The sequence below is a fragment of the Acomys minous genome (assembly GCF_964271855.1).
Source record: "Acomys minous genome assembly, chromosome: 1".
NCBI classification, from domain to species: domain Eukaryota; kingdom Metazoa; phylum Chordata; class Mammalia; order Rodentia; family Muridae; genus Acomys; species Acomys minous.
In genome coordinates this window covers 123,663,316-123,687,637 of record NC_140483.1, presented here as the reverse complement: position 1 = coordinate 123,687,637, position 24,322 = coordinate 123,663,316, and positions in this window count along the sequence as shown.

Genomic DNA, 24,322 nt, shown 5'->3' with positions numbered 1-24,322 from the left:
ACAATCTCTTGTCCTGGGTACTGTGCCATTGTGTGGCCTCATCAATAGCCTGTACCTCAGGTGCTGGTTACTTAGTTCATTACTTTCCTTCCTAGGAATTTTCTTCAAAGAGAGAGAAAGGGAGTTGTGGGGGAGGAGGAGAGGAATAGAAAGAAGGAGGGAGGGAAGGAGATGTGTGTGTGTGTGTGTGTGTGTGTGTGTGTGTGTGTGTGTGTGTGTGTGTGTGTGAGTGCCTGAGGAGGTAAGAAGAGGGCATCAGATGCCCTAGAACTACAGTTACAGGCAGTCGTGAACTATCTGGTGCTAAGAACCAAACTGGGTTCCTCTGGAAAGTAGCAAAAGTGGCATGTACTCTAACCGCTGAGCCACCTCTCCAGGCACAGATTATAATCCATACAGACTAGGGCAAATATGGAAGTCTACAGTGAGGGGTGTATTCCCCACTCATGTCATCCTCTCACTGCAGTGACTAATGCGCTGCAGGGCATGACTCGGTGCTTCCTCGCTTCATCTCTTTTACTTGGCCCCTTTTATAAACATGAAGATCGGTTTCAGTCCTCAGACTCAGTTCTGAATAGTAGATATATTATCCAACCCCTTCATGAACCACATTCTACTCAATGTAATTTTGATTTTGCTTAAATACTTTTTTAAAATCTCCACATTATGTAATTAGGAATAATATATTCAAGTGGGTTTTTTTTTTTGGCCTGAATTTGAACTAAAATAAATGTTTCTCATAAAACTATGAATTACTTCAAGTGTGTATTATTTGAAAACCAAATGTTGCAATTGATGGTCTCTGTAGACCAGGCTGGCCTCGAACCCAGAGTCCTGCCAGTCTCTGCCTCCCATATGTTGGCATTAAAGGCATGTGGCACCACACTCAGCAAGCAATTCATAGTCTTTACGCATTGCAGGCAGATGCTCAGCATGGTAGACAGATTGGTTTCCAATATCTTAGACATAAATTCTCCAGTAGTGCCTTGGCGTGTCAGAGAAGAGCCTTAGAGGATAATCTGATTGGCTGTGTTAGCCATGTGATCACATAACATCCCATCACAGGTCATAGTCTTTAGCGCTGTGTGTCAGGGAAGAGACATGAATCTGAATAAATGCTTATAAGGATCAGAAGCAACAAGAGAGTCAATTACTAGTCTATTTTTATCACAAAAATATGCATCCTAGGTTTAACAGATACATATGATTCTATAGATATAGTTAGGTAAGGTCTTCAAAAGCCTCAGAGATATACAGAATAGGGCGTTTAAAGATGTTTTTTATTATGTTAAACATTCTTTGACAATAAGACAAGTTAACTCCTGGCAACATCCAGCCTACCTCAAAGAAGATGATGAGCATCAAAGAACTTCCTCATGGAGATGGTTTCAAAGGTGGCAAAGAAGCCACTGGGCAAAATGTCCTCGTTTCTTCTACAGACAGAATTCTGCCTAAAAATGGGCAAGCTTGAATGCAGGCAGAGTTGACAGCCAAACTCTGCCAAGACAGGGTAAGCAAGCCATCAATAATTCCTGCCTCGCAAATATGTCTGTCAGATACACTGAGACAAATGGGTCTCATTTTAGAAGCTGCTAACCTGTACTTTCTGTTTACTCAGGTAATTAATTTTATTTCTTCTCAAGTCTCTGATGGGGTTGAAGAACAGAGAGTTTAGTTTTACAACTAAGCTTAGTAGTTTAGGGGTTAAGATACTTTTCAGTATAGATAGATGTTTTAAGTTGATAGAGTTGTGATAGGATAGATATTGATTTACATTCAGAATGTTAGACTCACCTAGACAGGAAAGATGTTTTCTTTAAGGATGCCAAAGCCAAAACACTATGAATGTAGCATTTATATAATTTATGATTGTGTTATGGTTCTTCTTGCTTTATGTAATTTATTGTACATAGGTGTAATAATGTAAATGTATATGTGTAAGAAATAAAAAATAAAAAGCATCAGTTAAAAAAAAAAGAAAGGTTATTCTGCCAAAAGAAAATGTGCCAGAAAGCAAAGAGGTAGGTTCTGGAAATGTGCCAGCTGTGGTACCTGAAAGCTCTGCTCCCATGGCTGTCTGTGGTCAGGCTGACTACACCAGAAAACATTTGTTTTATCAGAGTAGAGTCCATATATCATAGAAAGACACTGTTTAAAAGTAATTGCCTTATCAAATAATAAACTATTATAAAACTATTATACTCTTAGTGACAAAGAAAGGGCTCAGGTTTGAAAAGCAGATTCAAACTATATACTCATGCTCATTCATGTTTTGTGTGTAGGGTTTTGTTTATGCAAAGTTCTGGACAGTGTATGAGGCTATGTGTGAATCCACAATCATGTTTATATAGTTTTAATGAAAGTTAAATGATCTATTCTTGTAAGATTGTCAGAAAAAAATCTTTGTTTTCTGAAAAGTGTATTCTAGTTCATTTTAATGATGCAATAAAAGTATCAGATAAGGGTTCTAGGCTCAGAGTTGTGCCTTGGTGGCCATATACCTACCTGCCTCCCACAACACTCAGGGAAAACTAGAGCTGCTGAGAGCAGCTCCAACATCTCTGGGCATCAAACGCAAGGGACACTCAAGTCCTTTACGTAAAATGCCTTAGTGTTTGCTTATGAATATAACCACACCCTCTCAGGTTCTTCAAATCACCTCCGGTTTGTTTATAATGCTTCACAATGCAAATGACATGTAAATATCTATTGTATTGTCTGGGGGAAACAACATGAAAAATAGTATGGTGTGCATTTTCAGAAACAATTTGTTTTTGTCTGAATATTTTTCATTTGCACATGGTGGAATTCATTGATGTGGAACACGAGGCCATGGAAGGCTGACTGTACTTAAGTGTGTTTGTAAGCAAGCAGATAAAAAACATTTATTTTTGATGCCAGGAGTCTTTCTGTTCATTCTTAAACTATGCAAAGGAATATAAGATTCCTCAGGGCAGGGTTTTTCAGGTCCCACAGGGTCTAGCTTCAACGTGAGTTCATGAAACAGCTCTCGCATGTGTCATCTTTTATCCACATGCAATGACATGACAACAAGCCATCTCCTCCTCTGCTACCTCTAGCTACAAAATGCTTGTATCCAAAGCAAGCCTTGTCAGTAGAAGAAAAAAAACCTTCAGTTATAGGTCTTGGCCTCTCCAGATCTCCTCCGGTCCTCTCTTTCTGACAGGATCTTCTATGTGACAATGGCCACACAAGCCTACCGCAGCAGACACTGAACAATGCTGACATCAATCCAAAGCCATCTCTGAATTTTTCTGGCAAAGAGAAAAATAATTTGCCAGGTGCACACAACTGGCATTATTAGTATTTGTCTGTCCTACATTTGGCAGTAAAAATTGGGAGTGGATAGGTCAGCTGTCTTAGGGATGGCTGGCTGAACTGTAGGTATTTGATTCATGGCGTTCCAAATGACAACAGAAACTCCTTACTGGATTCAAGTACTTGCCATTAAGTGGGGACAGAACAGAGCTGACCTAACCCTGCTTCCCACTGACTTTTGCCCTTGCCTTTACTTCTTCAAAGAAACTAAAAAATGATAAAGGCAGCCAGCAAAACCTGTGAGGAGGCCATAGCCCTGCACTTGTTTGGCAAAGGCTAGGCATGTGAAAAAAAAATAGCAAAAGGGAAATAACTAAGAATCAACACACAAGAAGACTTAAATACACTTGTTTCAGCATAGACTCACATGTCTCCTGGTAGGAAGATTACTGTGCAGAAGTGCATGTATAGGGATATTTAGTGCATATGACATAGGGAAAATGTCACCAAATCTTTCTTGGAATACTGCCTAACACACGACTTCTGCATTAATGGCCTCTCAGTAGGCATGGCCGAGGAGAGACGTCTCAGCTATCATGTACCGGGGAAGCAGCTTATAGAGGTTTGGAACAGAACTAAGGGCAGGATCATTTGATATCCACAGGGTATAAGGAGAACCGAACCACATCATGTCCAGCAGTACAACATCACTGCATGACCCACATTTAAACAGCAGCAGCCCGTTGAAGTCAGGCCATAAAAGGATGCCTGTGGGAATCTTGAACAGGATGGAAACAGAAGGTAGGAAAGAGATAAATACACGGTATCTACAGTCAACAAAACACATGTTGTCTCAAGGCTTGTGGGCATGGTGTGGAGTGGGGCAGGAGTAATATCAAGTGCCAAGTCCTGGGGGCACAGAAATGCATTGTGCCTCAACTGTAGGAATGTTGATCACTAAAGGGAACTCCTAAGAACATCTGCTATGCTCCGGATCCTCTGGGTACTTGCCACATGGAGCGTGACAATCCAGTGGCAGCAGAAGACACAAAACAAGCAAGAGTCATCAGGAAGCACCATCCCCTGTGTTTATGGGTTACCGTTGCCTTGCTCTGAATCTCTCAATTGATCATGTCTTTTAAGAGATTCCCCTGCAGTGATAGTTTGGACACTTCACTGAATCACAGCACCTGGGAGCTTTGTTAAAACACAGATCTCAATACCCCATGCCGGAAGTTTTTGATTCAGCACTTGAAGCTTGGGGATTCATTTTTCCTTCAAGCTCACGGGTGCTACTGACGCTTCATTTTCCCAGCAACAACTTTGTATCAGGGGAAAGGGAGCATTTGTGGGTAATGGCAACTCAGCAGTGATGTGCTTTTTATACTTTTTTGGTTTATTTTTGTCTCATCCTCAAACTATTAATTTTCTTAAAAGGCTAACAGGAGAAGAGTAAACAGGCAATAAATATATTAATGTTTAATGATTCTTTAGGGTATGACAACTGACAGCTTTGGCTGTGATGTATTCAGTTCTTCAGTCTTACTTGTCTATTGGGAATGTGGACTTTGATATTCTGCTCATCTCTTCTCTCTATTGTAACAGTCTCCTTTTCCTGCAAACTTAAATGGCAGAGCTGGTTATAAAAGCCTTTGGTTGTTATGTCAAGCCCCCAATGCTCCCTATAGCACAGCAGGCTGCTATGCCACTAGGGCAGCAAGGCAAATTCAAAGTGAATGACTGGCAAAGATTATACATTTCTCCGGAGACTCTGATGCCTTTTTTGCACAACCAGCTTAATTAAGAATCCTTGGCAATATATTAACCACAAGCTTATGGATCTCAATATGCCAATCAAACATAATGAGATAAATGCAAATGTCAAAGCACAGACTCTTTGCCTAGGAATATCAAAGGCTTAAAGCTGTATCCTCAGTCAGTTGTCAGAAGGCGGCGGGAATAGCTGGGCCTGCAGAGAGCACGGCTTGCCCATGGCAATTTAAAAATCTATGGCATGACCTCCAGGATGGCACTATCCCATATCCAGGTGGAATTATAGGGCTGAAGTTGGGCTAGAAAGTCTTAGCTCACCACCTTGCACAAACATAGTAGTAGTAGTAGTAATACAATAATATCTATAACAATAAAAATGGCATAGTCCAAGATACTAACCTGCTTCTAGAGAACAGGGCTAGAGTCTGGAGGTAAAATCAAATTCTTCATCCCAAACCATCCGTATATAAGACAAGCTAAGTGACAGTCACATGACATCACTCTTAATATCCAGTGAGACAGAAACAATAATAGTTACTTCATAATAATTTGTATTAGAAAAGAAAGCAGTGGCTTTAGTTTTATCACCTTATCTTCTTAACTACAGTGAAATGAATGGTTAATGCTGAGAGCTTTCATCTACTTGGAGTATCAGAGCCAGATTGGAACTTACGACCGTGGGCAATTTTGACGTGAAGGTTGCTGACAGATGGTTGTTGTCCTGAATGGCTCTTCTCTGGATTGAAGGACTTGGCTTGGTGTTGCTCAAAATTTTTATTCAAGTTCTGTATGAAAGTACAGTTATTAAACTTGAGTGATGTGATGCACATTTGGAAAAGATATCTAATACCTTCTGTGATAATTTGAGAACCAAAATATATTTTCCTTTAGATATAATGGTTAAGCAATTTTAATAAACTTCACTTTGAAAGAGATAAATATAAATTTCTTCATCTAAAAAACTATTAAGGACATACAAACTAATCACCTCTCCCACAGACAGGGTAGGTGACTTGAAAATCAGATGTGTGGGATATATACACAACATGTTAGATCATAGAAGTGCTAATTCTAATAAAGTTACTGTGATCTGTATTATTTTTTAAAATATAACAACATACAGAAGATGGTGGTGTTGTGAATAAGTCATCCTATACCCAAAGACTAAGCCTAAATTTTGGAAGGTACTCTACTGAGGACAGAGAAAAACAATCAAGCAAGGAGAGAAAAGGACAGCATACAAAGTGTGGTCAAATAGGTTGCGACACTTCAGTTTTCACACATGACAGCCTAGGGGAGAACGAGCTCTCCTGTAAAGTGTTTGAAGTCTAACATAGTAAAGACAAACTAACGTTCTCTGTGGTTTTGGACATAAAATCCTGGACCATAAGTTATGAAGGCAATGTCAGGGTTAAAAGGTGAAAATTCTTTATTTTGGGAAATAAGTTTTTATTAGTACCTTGCAAACATACATATCATTTATAGATTCAAAATATACTACAGTTTGTAATAAAAAAATTCAGCTACCCTCTCACCTTAATCTTTGTTTCTCAGTGGCAAACTCTGAAGAATATTTTTATTCAGTCTTTTGATAATTTCTTATATTGCTAGACATCATACATGTTCTGCTTTAAAAATTGTTATATTATATACTTCCAGGGAACAGCAGAATTGGGATCACTACCACGCTCTTTCTAGCCTTCTCATATTCAACCACTTTTGCTGTTTGTTCCTGATAAAGATCTGTTTGTTCAGAATCTAGTATGTACTTTAAAGAAATTATGAGTGGGCCAAAGAAAATGAATACATATGCTGCTTATTTAATTGTCTTGTATATCTTATATTATTGTCCTTCTATTATTTTTTCTAGTTGTATTCAGTGAACATATGTTTAGATTTAGCATCAGAGTTGCTACAGAAAAATGCATCAAGAAACCTTTCAACATAGTCTCTTTTTTCTATCCCCCACCTGCCGAAACCCCGATCCCCAGTGCTGGAGATTAGACCTATGGCCTTGTCCATACCACGTAAGCCTTTCACATGAAGCAAATCCCCAGTTCTTGTAATAACACTAGTATTAAGTGAAGGTCTTGCTCACTTTTCTAGATGGGCCTTGAACCCACACAGTTCTCTTACCTATTCATCCTGATTGTCATGAGTTATAGGCCTGAGCCACCAGGCCTGGATCAAATTGCTTTTTATTAGCAAAATTTCCTAAGAAATGCTCAGCTTGTTGGTTCCCATCTTGGCGCAGTTGTTCACCTCTTTCTTGAACCACATGCATGCAATGACAGTGGCGGCCAGAAGAGGGCATCGGAGCCCCAGGAACTCAAGTTACAGACAGTTGTGCATGACTCAGCACGGGTACTGTGAGTTCAACCTTGGTCCTCTGCAAGAGCAGCAGGTATTTGTGGTTGCTGAGCCTTTTTTCTAGCCCTCTTTGTTTACTAAAAATCAATCCACTTTTTTTTATTCTATCTAGAACTCTTATTATATTCTATCTCTTGGATCATCTAGGTTTTGTTTGTTTTTGTTTATTTGTTTGTTTGGGTTTTTTTTTTTTGGCTTTCATATTATCAACTTTGTTTTATATTCTGGGGAGTTTTACAATTTTGTCTTTTAATAAGTCTACTAAACTTTTTATTTCTATGACTGTACTATGAATGCCCTGAGTTTTTGTTGTTAACCAGATTGTTTCATTTTGTGATTTTTTTTTTGTTTTATATCTTTACATATCTAGTGTTCATATTCTTCCCATTATCTCATTTTAACTCCTTGTGTAATGACTGAGGCTCAGTCTTTGGTGTAGACACTTTATGTTTTGTATCCTTTAATAGTCTACTATGAATGTGTAAGATTAGCTTCTCTGGGAAATGGACCATGAAGCAGGTTTACATGGAATTCCACTGGGATCAACACTTTAGAAAGACAGTGATGAATTGAATGTTAATGTGTTTGAAACTAGTCTTTAGGCCATCATATGTAAGGTTGATCCATTTTGCGTGGCTATAAGAAAATACACAGACCAGATAATTGATAAAGAACAGAGATTTATTACCATTATGGAGGTGAAGTCTGAAATCAGGACTGCATCTGGTGGGGTCTGTGTTGTTGTATGATGACATGGCAAAAGACATCATTGGTTAGAGACAACAGGACGGAAAAGCTGTGCTTGATTTTTATAATAAACTCATTAATCATCTCTTACAGATTTTATCTCTCACCACTGAAGCTCTGAGGATATAGATTCCAAAACATGAATTTCAGGCTACACAATTAAATCACAGCACCAGGAAAAGACTCTGGATAGGCGTCGTAGAGATACACCAAGCTGAAGGGAGGGCCGGGATCACTTAGCCTACATCTGCTCATCATTAAATCTGAGCTGTCTCCAGAGATGGTGCTGGCCTCAGGCAAGCAACTTTCTTCATCTCATGGCAACTCTCCGGGAGGGAGCTGGGTATAATTCATAAGCTATGAGCCATTTCAGCAGTGAAGAACAAAACCCTGGTGTGGAAGGAAGGCCCTAGGTGACAAACTATAGCAGCAAAAGATCTGAAATGCCGGCCTGTGGATGGTCTTAGGCAAATGGCAGACCTCACTGCAATGTGAACGTTTCAAAAAGAGATCCCTTAGGAAAGAACTCAAAGCCAGAGCTGAAGCACATATTCTTGGCACGTAAGTTTTCATAGACGAAACAGAGGGAGGGGTTGGATGGTGGCCAGTGTGCTTGAAGGCCAGCACAAGTTGCTCAATGCCCAGTTACACTTAATCCCTTTGTTCCCAAATGATGGTGCACTTCCTATTTCTATCATTGCCTCTGTCTGTTTTGTGGCTCTTGCCAATCTTGTGTTTTAGCATCTTCATAAAGTACACCAACAAGTTGCTGCCTGGGTGGGAAGGATGGCTTCCCTTGTGGACAAAGGAGAATGCTCAATCATCTGACTTCTCTTATACATTCTTGATGTTTGTTGAGGTCTTTAAATAATTATTTACTTGTTTTAATTATATTCCGAAGATGAAGAAAGAAGATAGATGGATTGCCCAGTCTTCCATGTTTGGCTTTAAATACTAATCATTTTCTAAAAAAGAAAAATGTGCTCTCTCAAAAAGTGACAAATTCCCAGTCACTAGAGGTAGTTAGGACAATCACTCTTGGGACATGTGGGCAGGATTCTTGCCGTAGTTTGGAATTAGAATTGAGCTTCACAGAATCTGCAACATCTGTGATTCCATACTATAGTATAAAGGGCCTTGTGTCCATAAAAGGAATTTTATGCAAATGTCAAAGGAGAGTAGCAGTACAGTGTGACTTCCTCATGTGGTGTATAGGCTTAATTCTTGCAACCTTTTACTTTAGCTTTTGTATACCACCCTACAGCCATCACCATTCCCTGAAGTGTACCCTTCGATTCAGCTATACAAAATTTCTAAGAACTTCTTAATTGTGCCTTAAGTGATGTTATACATGTTGTCCATACCTAGTTTATTGCCATGACTTTTGCCATCCTTTAGAAACATCTATACAGGGCTGGAGAGATAGCTCAGAGGTTAAGAGCACTGTCTGCTCTTCCAGGGGTCCTGAGTTCAATTCCCAGCAACCACAAGGTGGCTCACAACCATCTAAACCCTCTGTGGAGGAATGCTAAGAGAATGTATCAACCATCAATAAAGTGCTGTTTAGCCAATCAGCTGGGCAGAAGGACAGGAAGTGGAAGGTGGGACTTCCTGGAGGGGAGGAGAAAAGTTTGATGGTTGAAGAGAAGGGGAGAGTTTTTGGGACGGTTGGAGGAGGACGGTGGGAACTGGACACGGACCGGCCCAGGGGTCATAGTGGCAAGTGTTTAGAATATATATATAGTAGTTTGTTTAGTTTATGAGTAGATTAGAATCAGTTCAGACTCTGCCCTGGTGAAGTGCTGGCAGCTTTAAAGTACGTTTCAGTCTCTCTGTGTCAGTTATTTGCTTTGTAGGCCGAACGGATACAAAATACTGTAACAACCCTCTAATGCTTTTTTCTGGTGTGCAGATGTACATGCAGATAGAGCACTCATATACATAAAATAAATAAATAAAATCTTTAAAACAACCAACGAAAAACAAAATGAGAAACAACTATATAGACAAATATAAATACACATGAAACTATATCGATAAATTTGGAAGGTGAAAATGTGAATTTGGCTTCTCTGTCTCCACCTCCAGTCCTCTGCTACATATCTGCCGTCTTTCTCCAAGCGTCATCTACTTTGAAACTGTTGGGTGGCCTCCTGCTCTCTTTGCTTAAGTCTTCCATCCTTACTGTTCTTCTACCTTTTCCTCTTCTGCAGGGCCCTCCTCACTGGAGCATTTGAAGCCTTGGCTCCATGTGTTGCTGTCTGAATGTGGGAATTAGCATGGCATTCTTGGAGTAGTGATGTTTTTCCTTTTCTCATTATAAAATCAAATTCTTTTTGCTGACGGCTTCTCCTTTTTCCTTACTTAAGTGTGAGTCTCATAAGGGACAGAGTAGGAAACAGGTGGGAAGTAGATACAGAAAGAGTGCTAGTTTGGCAACAGCCTACAATACGCAGAAAGGACAAGTATCAAAGAAATAAACAACAACAACAACAACAACAACAACAACAACAATGCCAACAGTATGGTGAACTAGAAGTCACTCTAGTGAGAAAGACATACCTGCCTGCTTAGAGATCTCAGGCTTTGTTATTGGGAAAAAAAAAAGTTTCCCCCTCAGTATTAGCATTTCCCGAGGTTATGTTTCAGTTTCGTACGCAAATAACTCAAGCTAAGCCTCCTCTTCCAGTTGGCTAGAAAGATCCAACCATGCCTACATCCCAGCGGAGAACACAATTTAAGCTCAAGCTGAGATTTTTTTCTATCCAAGAAGGGAAAATGAATTACATGTTCAGCTTGGGTGTGTGTATTCATAAACAGATAAGCACACTGAAGTAACCGCAAGTAGCCTTAGGATAGTCACACTCTGACAGTCTCTGGGCTGGTCATAGCTGGGAGTGAAAGATCCCTCCCTCCCACCTGCACCCCCATCCCCCAGCCCCTTGCACATCCTGAAGATCAATTTAATGAGCAAGCCAAGTATTTTCTTCATCACTTATTTTCGACAACGTTGCACCAGTAGTGAATGCTTATGTGGCTTTTGCCTTGTGCCAGTCAGTGCTTTACATACATTAAAACATTTAATCTTCATAATAGAACCATAGGAGGTAAGATAATGCTTGGTCCTCATTTATTAAGTGTCCTGGAACAGTGTCACAGAGAAATTTAGTACCTTGCTCAAGATCACACAGGTGGTAAGTGACACAGTGAGAATTTTAGTTAGTTAGTTAGATATACCCAATGCATGACCCAGAGAAGCATCAACGGAGAAGAGTCATACCTGAAATGAGAAAGAATTATTTTCTGATAATGCTGCCAAAATATTTAAAACACACCCTTTAGTTAATACACATCCTGTGGTTCACTGTTAAATATAGCGATGCAGACAAATTCAGAAATGTGTCGTGTTTTATACAGGTGACTTTAACACATCTACTGGAACCCAGGTATCAGGTAGGAACTACATCTCAGGACTGTGGTAACTCTTACTGATTGTTGTAAAATGCCCTGTTTTTCCATGTTGCTCGATCCTATAAAAAGTATGTACTGGCATTAACTCCCTACACAGCTTTCCGTATATTACATTGTTACTGCTTCTGAGTATGCGGTTTAGATGGATGTAGGTTGGAAGGATAAATCTCCTGTAGCCACCATCATTATCTTGAGTAATAACTCTGGATAGTCACTGAAGAATCTCAATGTTTTTATTTTTAAAGAGGAAATCTGTAATATTGGTATCAGCAGCATAAATACACATGAAATATATCTGGTATCAATTCCATTATAAAGGTGCCTTTGTTCCCAAGGGAGAGAATGTGTATTTTTAAAAATCTATTTGTAGGGTAGACATATTAACAGACGTGGAGATTTAAAAAAAAGTTCCACAAGGTGTCACTATTTCTCTTTGCTGGAAATGCTTCATTCTCAAACTGTTTCTGAACTACTTTAAATAAACAGAAATGAAGTAAATAATCCCCCCCCCCCACCTTTTAATGAGGGAGTCAACCAGCATAACAAATGATCTACAGAGAGACACATTTTGATATTCAACCCAGCCCTGCATGTCAACTTTGATACTGGCACAGTACATCCTCCTTAGCAGGAGGATGATTGTGCGGTCTTGATACATATTTTATAGAGAAGGATGCCAGTACAGTTCAGTGATCTGTTCAGCTCAAAGGAGAACCGTGAGTAAAAGTAATTTTCCTGTTAAAAGCAGGGATTTTAATTATTGCCTACAAAACATCACCTCTGTCACTATTGCATGTTCCTCCGTGCTCAATGCTATTGACCCTAGTGTAGACAAATAAGTTCTAAAACCACCAGAAAACGGACTGAGCGGAATTTACAGCACCCCTCCATGGCAGTAATCAGATTGTAGTCTAGAGAGCTTGATTTGATTTTACACGAGAGCTTTTTTTTCCCCCCTCAAGCTATTTTCTTTCTCATGTCATGATCCTTTTACCTATCTGTCCTAGTTCATTCTGGCCAGTGTAACAAGATATCATAGACAGGGATGGGGTGGACGAAAGAAGCAAGACAGCTCTCAAGGCAGAGAAGGGTGTGGTCAAGGTTCTCACACATCTTATGCCCAATCAAGGCTCTCTTTCTGCCTCTCCCTTCACTGTAGCATTCCATGGTGGACAGAAAAGAAGACAAAGGTGATGGGGGGAGACAAGTATGAATGGATGTGGATCTTGTCTCTCTTTGGTTAAGGTCACTCATGAAGGGTTCACTCTTAAGATCCAATTATCTCCAAAACTTCCCACAAAAGGCCACTTTATTGTACATTAGGCTTTCCCATATGAACTCCAAAAGGGCAGAAACATTCATCCACAGAACAGTCTAAAATACCTTAGTCATACGTCCATAGGGACAGATAACCAACATGGTGCCACGGGCCAGAATACAACATCTGGAAACCTTGACATCTTTCAGACCCCAGGACTCTTCCTACCAGGCATGTTTGCACCTGTCTACATGTGAACTCAATAGAATACACTTGGTGAAAATGTATCAGTGAATGAGTGTGATCAATTTATTGAGCAGGTATTTACTGAGCTCTGATTTATTTCCATACTTTTAGTAGGCAATGATGCTTTGGAAACATAAAAGAGAAGAGTCCCGGTCATGGAGCTTCCTGTCAAATGAGGAAGAAAGACAAAGGAAGAGAGAAAGCAGGAGTGTACTACGCATCTTGGGCTGTGGTACATGTCTCTTAGCATGCAAACACAGTAGACGAAGAGCCTCCGAGCCTTGGAAGGCTCTTCGGTTCATGTTCAAGAAGCCCTGGCTGTCTGCTGAAAAGCAGCTTTTCTGAGCATAGTCCACTTGCCATGAGACCCTAAGACCATGAAAGTAGGATGCAAATATATAGAGTATGTCTGCATATATTTAAATATATAGAATTGACAAGTACACATACATTTCTTATCTCAGAGTTCTTTTGAGGATGCTGAGGTTTCCCAGTAAACTCTTACACACTCTCCAGATTAACTTTGGAAGCACATGATATTATGCTCTGCACTCTAAGAAATGTATGTATTTGTTTCAGTAACAAATTTGGATGTTTCACCACAGAAACAGATCAGGGGCTTCTTTGTTGATGAAAGTGCCTAACTAGGTCTTAATTCAAAGCAGGGTAGAATTATTGATCACACTGTCATATCTTGCTCTTCACAAAGCATTTCATTGATTGATTAGCATTTTTACAAAAATGAATAACTAATTTTCTTCTCAGTAAAGTATCAAGTGTTTTAATCCCCAGACAAGGAGAGGGCCATTTTCATCTCACTTTGACATTGCTGATACATGCAGATAAAGGAGTTCCATTGCCACTTAGAAGTTTTAAAACCTGACAGAAAATAACTGAAGCCTGCTAGCTGGCCTCTAAAAGAAGTAAGTGATGGAGAGGAGGGAGCAAAATGAAACCAGATGCCCAACTATTGATATATTGACGTTATTCTCTGAGTGCTACATAGAACATAGCAGTATGCCGTTTAAAAACCTAGGGCAGAAAACTTGGGAATGACAAGAGAGCAGATTCATGCACAAGTCACACAAAAAGATACGTTTTAAAGTTTGATGTGGTATGATTCAACTTTAAGAGAAACATGTAGGTCTTGCTAAGAGGAATGTCTTGAAGTTTGCAAAAGTAGATTATAATCTGGTTTGTGATACGGAAATAAATAAAACGTGTCTTCCATTTTGTTTTGTTTTAAACACTGCTCTTTTCTCTCGGCTGCTTTTTATTCTGCTGTTATATCAAAGGAAGCTATTCTATCCTACAGCTTTCCTGCAAAGATACCCAACGAGTACTTAAAAAGAATGTATTTATTTTTCCTTCAGCAATGGTAATTGTTAATTATGTCCCCAGGAGACACAGCAGTTAACTGGGGCCTGAAGCCTTACACTCCAAGAACCCATGGGTACTCTGGGAATTATGTGAGATCACAGTATAGATAAACGCGTGTTATTTTTCATGTTAATGTTTATTTTCAAACGCCTTCTCTCAAAAGCTCCCAGCACTCCATAAATCCTAAGTTACCTCCTCCTGGGCTGCTTTTCTCTAGGCATCACCCTCAGAGAGTCACACTCCCTAAGGTCAGTGACTTTGACACTGGAGTTCAATTTGTCTTTTAGAGGGTAGTGAGCCCCACATCATGTGGCCACATGGGCATGTGCCTCATTAACAACGGCTGCTGACTCACTGCTCTGCTTAGCTTGCCCTGACATCACATCTCATGATTGTGGGATGGAAGCAGTGCAACAAGATTGCAAAAGAGATAGGCATGCTTCATTAAAAAAAAACAAAAACAAACCAGTACCACCTCACTTGAAAACCATACATGTTTTCATAACCAGGTCACAGGATGAAGTACTTGGTTGGAGAAGGACAAGTTTTGAGTTAAGCCAGGTTTTGTTTCCTGGCTCCTACTGTTCCAGTGTCAGAGGACAATTAGCTCTGTTTCTGAATGTGTTTTAGGATTCAGTTCTTTTGAGTGGAACTCAATTTGATTTCTCTAGGTTCGTGGATCACTTCAGGTGTCTATTGTACCTGCTTCCTTGACGTACACTTTACTCCTCCCTTTGCACGACAATTGAAACTGTATCCCTGTGCGCACCACTCAGTAATCTCATCATGGCTGCACGTACTTTTTAGTTTCTGTTGTGTGTTTGTGTGGATGGATGTGTATGCATGCACGTGTGCTGTTTTAATACAGGCATGCCCATGCCATGGTGTAGAGGTCAGAGGACAGCCTCCAATGTGGGACCTTGTCTTCCACTTCATTTGAAGTAGGACATTCTGATGTTTGTTCCTCTGCGGAAGGTTCCTTTCTCATGCACCATACTCTAAATCGTTCTCTTAGTATGCAGCAGAGAAGTTTACAGAAAATATCTCTATCTGAGCCAGTTTGTTTGGTTTTGTGTTGGGCTCCTGGCTTGTCTTTGACTGATGGGGCAAAGGTGATGGGACAAACGAAGAGATGGAGGACAGGGCAGATTGATATCTTTTCTCTTCTACCCTAAAGCACCCACACCAAAACAGTATTAGGGTATTTCTGATAGGATGCTTTGGAAGTAGCCTACTTAGACCTATCTGTCTGTCTGTCTATCTATCTATCTATCTATCTATCTATCTATCTATCTATCTATCATCTATCTATCTCTTTATTTTAGCTTCATTGCCAAGACTCACAGAATAACTGTCAACTGCTGATGACTGTTGTCATCACAAAGCTCTGTCCTCACTTTCACCCTTTTCTGTCACTTTCCAAAGTATAATCATCATCAAACCACTAACTAATCCTCCTAAAACACTCCCTTTCCCCTCATCAAAGCAGTGACTTAAAACAAATTTTTTACTCCTCCTTCCATTGGTGAGAAGGCCACCATGTTTTTCTTCCATGTCCTTGCCCTAGCATTCTTTCATGATGGACTGTAAATTGTAAGCTAAAATAAATCCTTTCCTTGACACTCTGTTTTTGGTGAATGCTTCATCTTTACAACAAAAAGCAAATCAGAATAACGAGGAATTGTACTTAAAGACAAAGGATGGAGTGTCTAGAACACAGAAACATTTGCTTTCTCTGTGCCTTGGTTTACTTTTCTAGAAATTGGGATAATAATGAGACCTGCTGTGTAGCAGTCTTCTGCATTAAATAAGAGGGTCGAGAATAATGACAGTCATCTGTTTTTATTTCAGACCTGAATTTGAACCACAAAGTTTATGCCTTGTATAGACGATGTTATATAACTCACCTACAGCAAATCAGAGAGAAATATAATACACAATAGGCAGTCTGGCTGAAAGAAAGGAGACTGCATCAGTGTTTAATTATCAGGGCTTTGTTAAAAGAGACAATAGGCGAGGTGAGCAATGTTTACCATGTGGAGAGAGTTTCATCTCCCATATCCAGGTCTTTTTATCATGTTGCTTCACGGAGTCTAGCAAGGAAACAAGAAGGTCCCAATTCTCATATCTGAAATCACATTTACCATCTGGCCTTCTTGCTTCTTGTCATCTCAGCCAGGTAGAAACACCTCTGTGTAGTCTCATGAACTTAGCAGGATCTCTCTCCACCCCACCCCCCATTTTTACCCTTACTCAAAGGAATCCCTCATTCACTGTATGATATTTTACACAGTTTTAGCCATGCCTTAATAAAAAGATAATAAAGCTACCACTCAGGACTGCTGCTTGGATTTGTGACTGTCTCTGGAGGCCAGCATGCCATAAAATAATGAAAGAATTAGATCTATTCAAACAGAGTTCTTCATTTATGACAGATGTAATATTGATAATATCTTTCATTTAATAAGTCATCCAAGTATAATTCAGCACAAGGCTCAGGTATAAATCACCAGCCATATTCATCTTGCTTGACTGCTTTATAACGCCAAAGATGAACAGGCCCAAATGCATAAAAATTCTATGCTGAAACTAGACAGAGGACCAGTTCTGCCAGCTATCAGGTTATTTGCTCTTTTAGATATGGCACATGCTGAACCCTGCCAGAAAGCCAGCCAATGCCAGTCAGGCCACATCTGTCTGTGAATGAACGATGACCAGGCAGGTGACTGTGAACAGAAGAACTGCTCTGTCAAGTTATCTTCCTCATCAGGACACACTTCTTTCCCAGTGTTTTGACTCATTGGATTTCTTCCTAGTTTGTGTTGTTGTGATTTATATCAAGGACGACAGTGTCTATTCCTTCTGGAACATGTACATGCCTATAAATGCATAGGTGGTTTGAGAATAGAGAATGCTCCAGACAGCAAGGGTCTAAATAAATGAAATATTTTGATTGGATTATAAAAGAGAGATAATAGTTAAGATGGTGTAACATAGAAGTGAGTGAAAAAAATTCCACACAACTTCAACCCAATGTGTTTCTGTTTACTACAAGACAGGGCCACATCCTTGGTAATGTTATCCTTTTTAAAATTGTCAGAGTGCTGTAATGCCTCTAGCTTTCTGCTATATTTAACTGGAATAATCAAATCCTACCTCAAACCACTTCTTCCTTATTTTCTAAGACACTGTATATTTGAAATCCTATTTAAGTATTCAATTTTTTCTGAAGTTTCCTCTTTTCTGTCATGTTTCAGTTCTTTCTCCACATGCTTGAGAATTTGTTTGCCCCAACTCTTTCCCAACACAGGATCTGACTCCCTTTCTGAAGTGCCCAGCAGCACCTTTTATGGAGAATTTAAGAGGTCATGTGTCTACTTTTTGATGCTTACCTCTTGTAGACCCTATGCATTAGCCACCGCAGAGTCCTGGTTACTTCCCAAAAATACTTCCAGCAAGAGAGAGTAATAAAAGACACAGTTGCTCAGAAGATAAGCCTGGGAGTCAGCTGAGTCTTTTTTGCTCCCAAAACTGATCCTTTTTCATATGGGAACAAAATCAATGATATTAAATCATTTTGTTAAACTTTGCATTCTTTTAATTAAAGTGGCACATAGCTGAGAGAGATGAAAGAAGACTTGGCTCTTCTTTCTCAGTCTGTTGTTAGGCTGGCTTACTGCCCCTGTACTGTGGTGAGACAGAGAACCATGGGGATAGTGTACAGAGAGGCAAAGATACTCACTCCTGGTAGCCAGGATACAGGGAGATCAACAGGACAAGATGGAGCCCCTGAGTATGTGTTCTCAATTCTTTGACAGTGACCTAATTCTTCCAACTAATGCTTTCCATTAGTTTAACCTAGCACTACCAAATTCTAGACCTGGCAGTAGGTGAGACCATTCCTTAGGCTAGTGCCCCCATGAGCCACTCACTCACCTCTTACTGAGTGGGTAGCCAGCCTTCAACACATGAGTCTTTGTTGGGTGGTTAACACATATGAATTATAACAAATTGTAAGAACTGTTGTAAGGCTCAAATCTGGTAATATCTGTAAGCTACTTCTCAAAGTTTATAGTGTACAAGTTCTGTTTCTTTTGGTGATAGGATATGGCACTGAAGTTTTTGTTCCTTATATGCCACGTGTAGAACACATTTAAAATAGAACTTATGATGTTTTCTAGAACTGTCATCTTTACTCCAGCCTCACTTTAGTCAGAGGTACCACCTCCTTCCTTTCCTCACCTGGAATCTCAGCGCATGTGGCTTTCTCTCCAAATGGCTTGCTTCTAATAGCCGTCCTTTCTCATCAGCCACTTCCCAAGCCCACTCTAGCATCACCTGGAACTATTCCACTTTTTTTTCAGCATGCTTATCCTACAAACACGCCAGGTTTGTCTTCTAGCTATTTGGGTTTTCAGCTCTCAACCTCAACTTAATTATCTAAAGCATAAAATGTTTCATTAGATAGTCTCTGTGGGCTGTTTCAGTTCCGAAGTTTAATGGTTTTACTCGTTTTATGATCCACATTATTACTTTTTCCAAAAGTCTTAATGCCCATCTGCTGCTACAGCAGAAAGCCCACACTCATCTCTGTAGCTTTGAAGATGCCTTCTGAATTGATCATACCCAGAGTGGACGTGTCTGTAGTCCAGCCTCTGTAGTCCCTGTCACCCTGCCATATCTCCTGCCACACACAGGCTCTGCTCACCTGCTCATAGCACTCATCTTCACTGTTATTCATCATCTTTCTCCTCTTGTGTCTCATTCTTTAAGAATTGAAAGAGGAAGACCTTAATAAAGAGTGCCAATATGTGATGATGGAGTTGAAGATTTAAACCACATTGATCTAGTTCTTTTCCTGTAGTGTCGGAGGTTGGTCGGTTTGATTTTTCTAACAAACTTTTTTTTTTCCTGAAGGCCATAGATTCTGGAAGCCTCATTTTGTATCCTCCAAGCAAAGCAGTCTTATGGAGAATCCTGACTGAGACAGATTGGACAAACTGTCAAGCACAGTTGAATGACTAGACCCATTCGGTGAGTTTTCTGGTTCGTAGTGGGTAATGAAGTTTGTGAGCCTTATCATGCCACTAATAATTTGTTCGTAGAGTAAAACATATTGAACAAATCAAAACAACTAATTTAACTATGCTTTAAATTACACTGATTAAACTGCATAGAAATGCACATACTCATTTAACCATCATGGCATTGTTGTATTTACCCAAGGTCCAGCTACTAGGAACTGTGGCAAAAAACCCCCAAAGCTTGTAGATATGAATGTCTCCCATGAAGCTGAGTGTTTGCTGATTGCTACTGCCCAGTAGATGGTTTATGAGTGGGGTAGAGCCATGAAGTAGGGCCTAGCAATTCAATAACTTCAGAAGCACACCACTTCCAAGACTCAATGAAAGCATCAGAAGTGTTTTCTCTACCCTTAGTCTTTCTTTCTATGAGTTATAAAAAAGACAACAGATCTCTAGGTTCTGGAGGAGCCATATTGATTTAGTGTCCTTTGTCGTGTGTCATCAAATGTTGGAACAAGGTTCAAGAATGGAGTCATGTGAGGAGAATTCAGAGTATTTGTGAGAAAACTCCAAGAAAACAAGACAAGAGTCTTGTCTTGTGACCTCATTTTCCTCAACATGGAGTTGTTCTTGGAATGTGCTTTTGTATCCCTTCCAGGTGTAGTGGAGGGGAGTGAGTTTACTTCATATTATTTATTATTATTTATTACAAAAGGCTACTGTTATTTGTTTACATGCCTCTATGAAAAATCAAGTTTTGTTTTGTTTTCTTTGCAGCATGGTGCTTATCTATTATCAAGAGTGGCTTACCTTGTGTTTTGACGCTTTACTCCTTTTAATCCGCAGACTATAAATTGTCTAATGCTCTGACTATTGCATGTGACTTTAGTCTGCCTCATTCATTGGCTCCATTCTCCCTGGTCCCTCTGTCTTCAAATTCCTGGGTCCTGCCACAGTCCCCAGAACACTGAGCAATCAAGTCCATGGTTACAGACTAAACATTCTCATTTACTTGTTTGGCAAGAGGAGAAAATTATGTTTTCACTCTTTTTTTTTTAATGAGAAAAACCTATAGTTTATTTTTACTTATATCACATATTTGATTCAGTTCTTGAGAAGAAAATAATCAAACCAAGAAGGTATATTCACTTTAGTATTTGTTTCAAGACAAATTCCTAAAAGTTCCATACTCACACCTACCATTTTTGCAATTCATTAAATCATACTTAGATGCTATAAATTTGTGCCATTGGCATTTTCTATGTTTTCTAAACACAATTTAAGATTTATACATTAGTGATCAGTCAGTCATCATATAATTTTGGCTCACTATAATAGAATTCTACCAAATTTTATGTTGTAAAATTAAACCAGCCAGGCCCACTGTCTTCATCTTAAGGTCAAGAGTTTCTGTGAAACTGTTACAACATTTGCCAGTGTCTACTTGCTTGTTTTTTTTTTTGCTTCAATTTGGTACATGAATATAGCAGTGCAGAGTAGAACATCTGAAACTGTTACTGGCCTCTGACAACAACAGTCAACCAGTGTCATATCAGAACACTGAGAGCCAGCTATTTCTTCAAATAGTAATTTGCTGTGGGTGAGTGTGAAGGGTAGAAAGTGATTGCATGGATATGTCCAAAATATATTTTTCTGCCATAATACTTCTGTCATTTCTTGAATATGAATAGTTACACAAGTAGATAGTCACTTCCTCAGATAACTCACTCTTGAAAATTCTGCCACATTATCAAAACCTTTACATTATAACAGTATTACATAAGAAAATATGGAAATAATATACAGACCTACAGGTTTGGAAATGGTTTTTATCAGTTCTGAATCTATAGCTTCTTACTGGACTGCTATGGATAATGTTTCCAAAGTATAGTTCAACTTCATACATTCTAATGTTTTAATTTTAGAAATCATCTATTGCCGGGCGTGGTGGCGCACGCCTTTAATCCCAGCACTCGGGAGGCAGAGGCAGGCGGATCGCTGTGAGTTCGAGGCCAGCCTGGTCTACAAAGCGAGTCTAGGATAGCCAAGGCTACACAGAGAAACCTTGTCTCAAAAAACCAAAAAAAAAAAAAAAAAAAAAAAAAAAAAAAAAGAAATCATCTATTTATATACAGTTCTACATATGACTGTGATATCACTATTAAAAAGAAAGTGAAATTCAAATATTAAGATCTAATCAATACCCTCAAGAAATGAAACAGAAATGTGCATCAAATGCTATTTTCATTTTTTAATTATCCACAGATTCCATGAATGAAAATTACCAAAATATGTTGCTTCTGGTTATACTCTTCCCTTGGAAATACTATGTATTAGCAGATAATGAAGGATGTCTTATGTACTTCTTACTATATGTATTAGTGCTAGTGTAAAAACACCATAGTCCTCAGAAAAATCATTCTAATTTAGTATCCAGTTATACAGTCAACAATTATATAATTTATATCCAATAGGAGCATGGTGGATTCAAAACTACATAATTTCTAATTTTTTCATAATCTCTGAAGGATTATACAGAGTTGACTTTATGTTTTCGGGAAATTTTTTTTATTGTATTTCTTAGCAGAGATTTGCCTTAAAATGATTAGCAAACCAAGGATTCTCTTAAGTTTTTGGTCTTTCTATGTTCCCTATTCATAAACTGAGATAATTGATATGTTTGTCCATGATAATGTTCTATATTCTTTGATTATTTTTCCTAAAATTTTAAGATTATTATTGTAAATGCTTTTAATCACTTACATTGCATTATTTGTTTAAATAAGAGTGTATCACATTAGCATTTCACTAGTTTCTACCTTTAATGCTTGAGATTCTTAGGAATAATTTTGATCCACCAAAACAAGTCACAGCAGTGTTTCAATTCCTCTTTTGGGTCCATTATGTAATACAAGAGATATACTATGTAGAAAATAATGAAATTTCCCTGGCCTACCTGCCATTAGAGGCAGCTTGAGAGAGTGATGGACTCCCCTGGTTGTTGGTTTTAAAAAATTAATTAATTAATTATTTTTTACAGATACATTTATATTGTTACACATATATACAATAAACTACCTATAGCAACAAGAACCATGACACAATAAGGAATTATATAAATGTTACATTCTTAGTGTTTTGGCTATATGTATTTGACAGTCTTGAAGAAAGCATTTTTCCTATCTTGGTGCATCTAAAATTCTGAATGTAAATCAATCTCCATCACATTTTCTTATTATCAACTTAAAACATCTATCTAGACTTAAAAACATCTTAAGCCCTAACCAAGTAAGCTTCATTGTAAAGCTAAGCTACCTGCTCTTCAACTCCATCAGAGACTTGAGAAGGAATAAACTTGACTACCTGAGTCTGCCAGGAGTGCAGGTTAGTAGCTTTCCATATGAGAAGATGACAGAGACAGTTTTCTACCTGAACAGTCACCCAAAACTCTCTATAATGTTGGAGCATCTTCTTCAGCCTTCTAGCCCAATATATCTGACAGACATGCCTGTGAGGCAGGAACTATTGAGGACTTACTTACCCTCTCTTGGCTGAGTTTGGCCATCACTTTGCCTGAATCCAAGCTCGTCTTTTTTTTTTTTAGGCAGAATTCTGTCTGTGTTAGCAATCAGGACAGTTTCCCTGGTGCCTTGTTTGCTATATTTGAAGCTATCTCCAGGAGGAGGAGGCTCTTTGATGCTCATCATCCTCTTTGAGGTAGGCTAGACATTGCCAGGAGTTAACCTGTCTCTTTGTCAGTGAATCTTTAAAATGATAAAAACATTTTTAAATGACATATTCTATATGTCTCTGAGGTTTTTGAAGACCTTATCTCAATATCCTACCTTATCTTTCTATAGAATTGTATCTATCTGCCACACCTAACATGTATATTCTTGTGATAAAAGTAGACTAGTGATTGACATGACCATGATTTGAACAGCTAACAGTTAATTTGTATAACTTATTTACCCTCTGCTTTTACTTTTAAACCATTGAAACATAGGGATTGTATTTCAAAGCCACCCACATTATAATCACCAGAGGAAGAACTGTTATATCATATTGTGTGACTCTTTTACACAATGAAAGTTTCTTAGAACAGTAACTTTCTTTTGTATTATTTATTTATTATTTTTTTAAAAAGTTTAATTTTATAAATTTATTCAGATTACAACTCAATTGTTATCCCATCACTTGTATCCTCCCATTCCTCCTCCCTCCTGCTTTCACCCTATTCCCCGCCCCTAGGTTAAAGACCGAGGGGGACGTCCTCCCCCACTATATGGTCATAGGCTATCAAGTCTCATCTTGGTATGAGACTTGTCAGAGTCAGTCCCCACTTTTCACATAACTGTGGAGAATGCCCTGTCCATTGGGTAGATCAGAGTAGGGGTTCAAAGTTTATTACTTGTATTGTCCTTGGTTAGTGCAATAGTTTGAGCAGGCCCCCTGGGCCCCGATCTACCCATCAAGATGTTCTTCTTGTAGATTTCTAGGACCCCCTGGGTCCTTCTATTTTCCCATCTCCTATATATCTCTTACCTAGAGTCTCAGTAGGATGTCCACACATCTATCCTAATCTCCTGGTAAGTGAAGACTTTTGGGGGACATGCCTTTTGGGCTAGTGCCCAACTATAAGTGAGTATATACCATGTGAGTCTTTCTGCATCTGGGTTAACTCACTCAGTATGATCATTTCTAGTCCCATCCATTTGTCCACAAATTTCGGGAATTCCTTGTTTTTAATAGCTGAGTAGTCTTCCATAGTGTA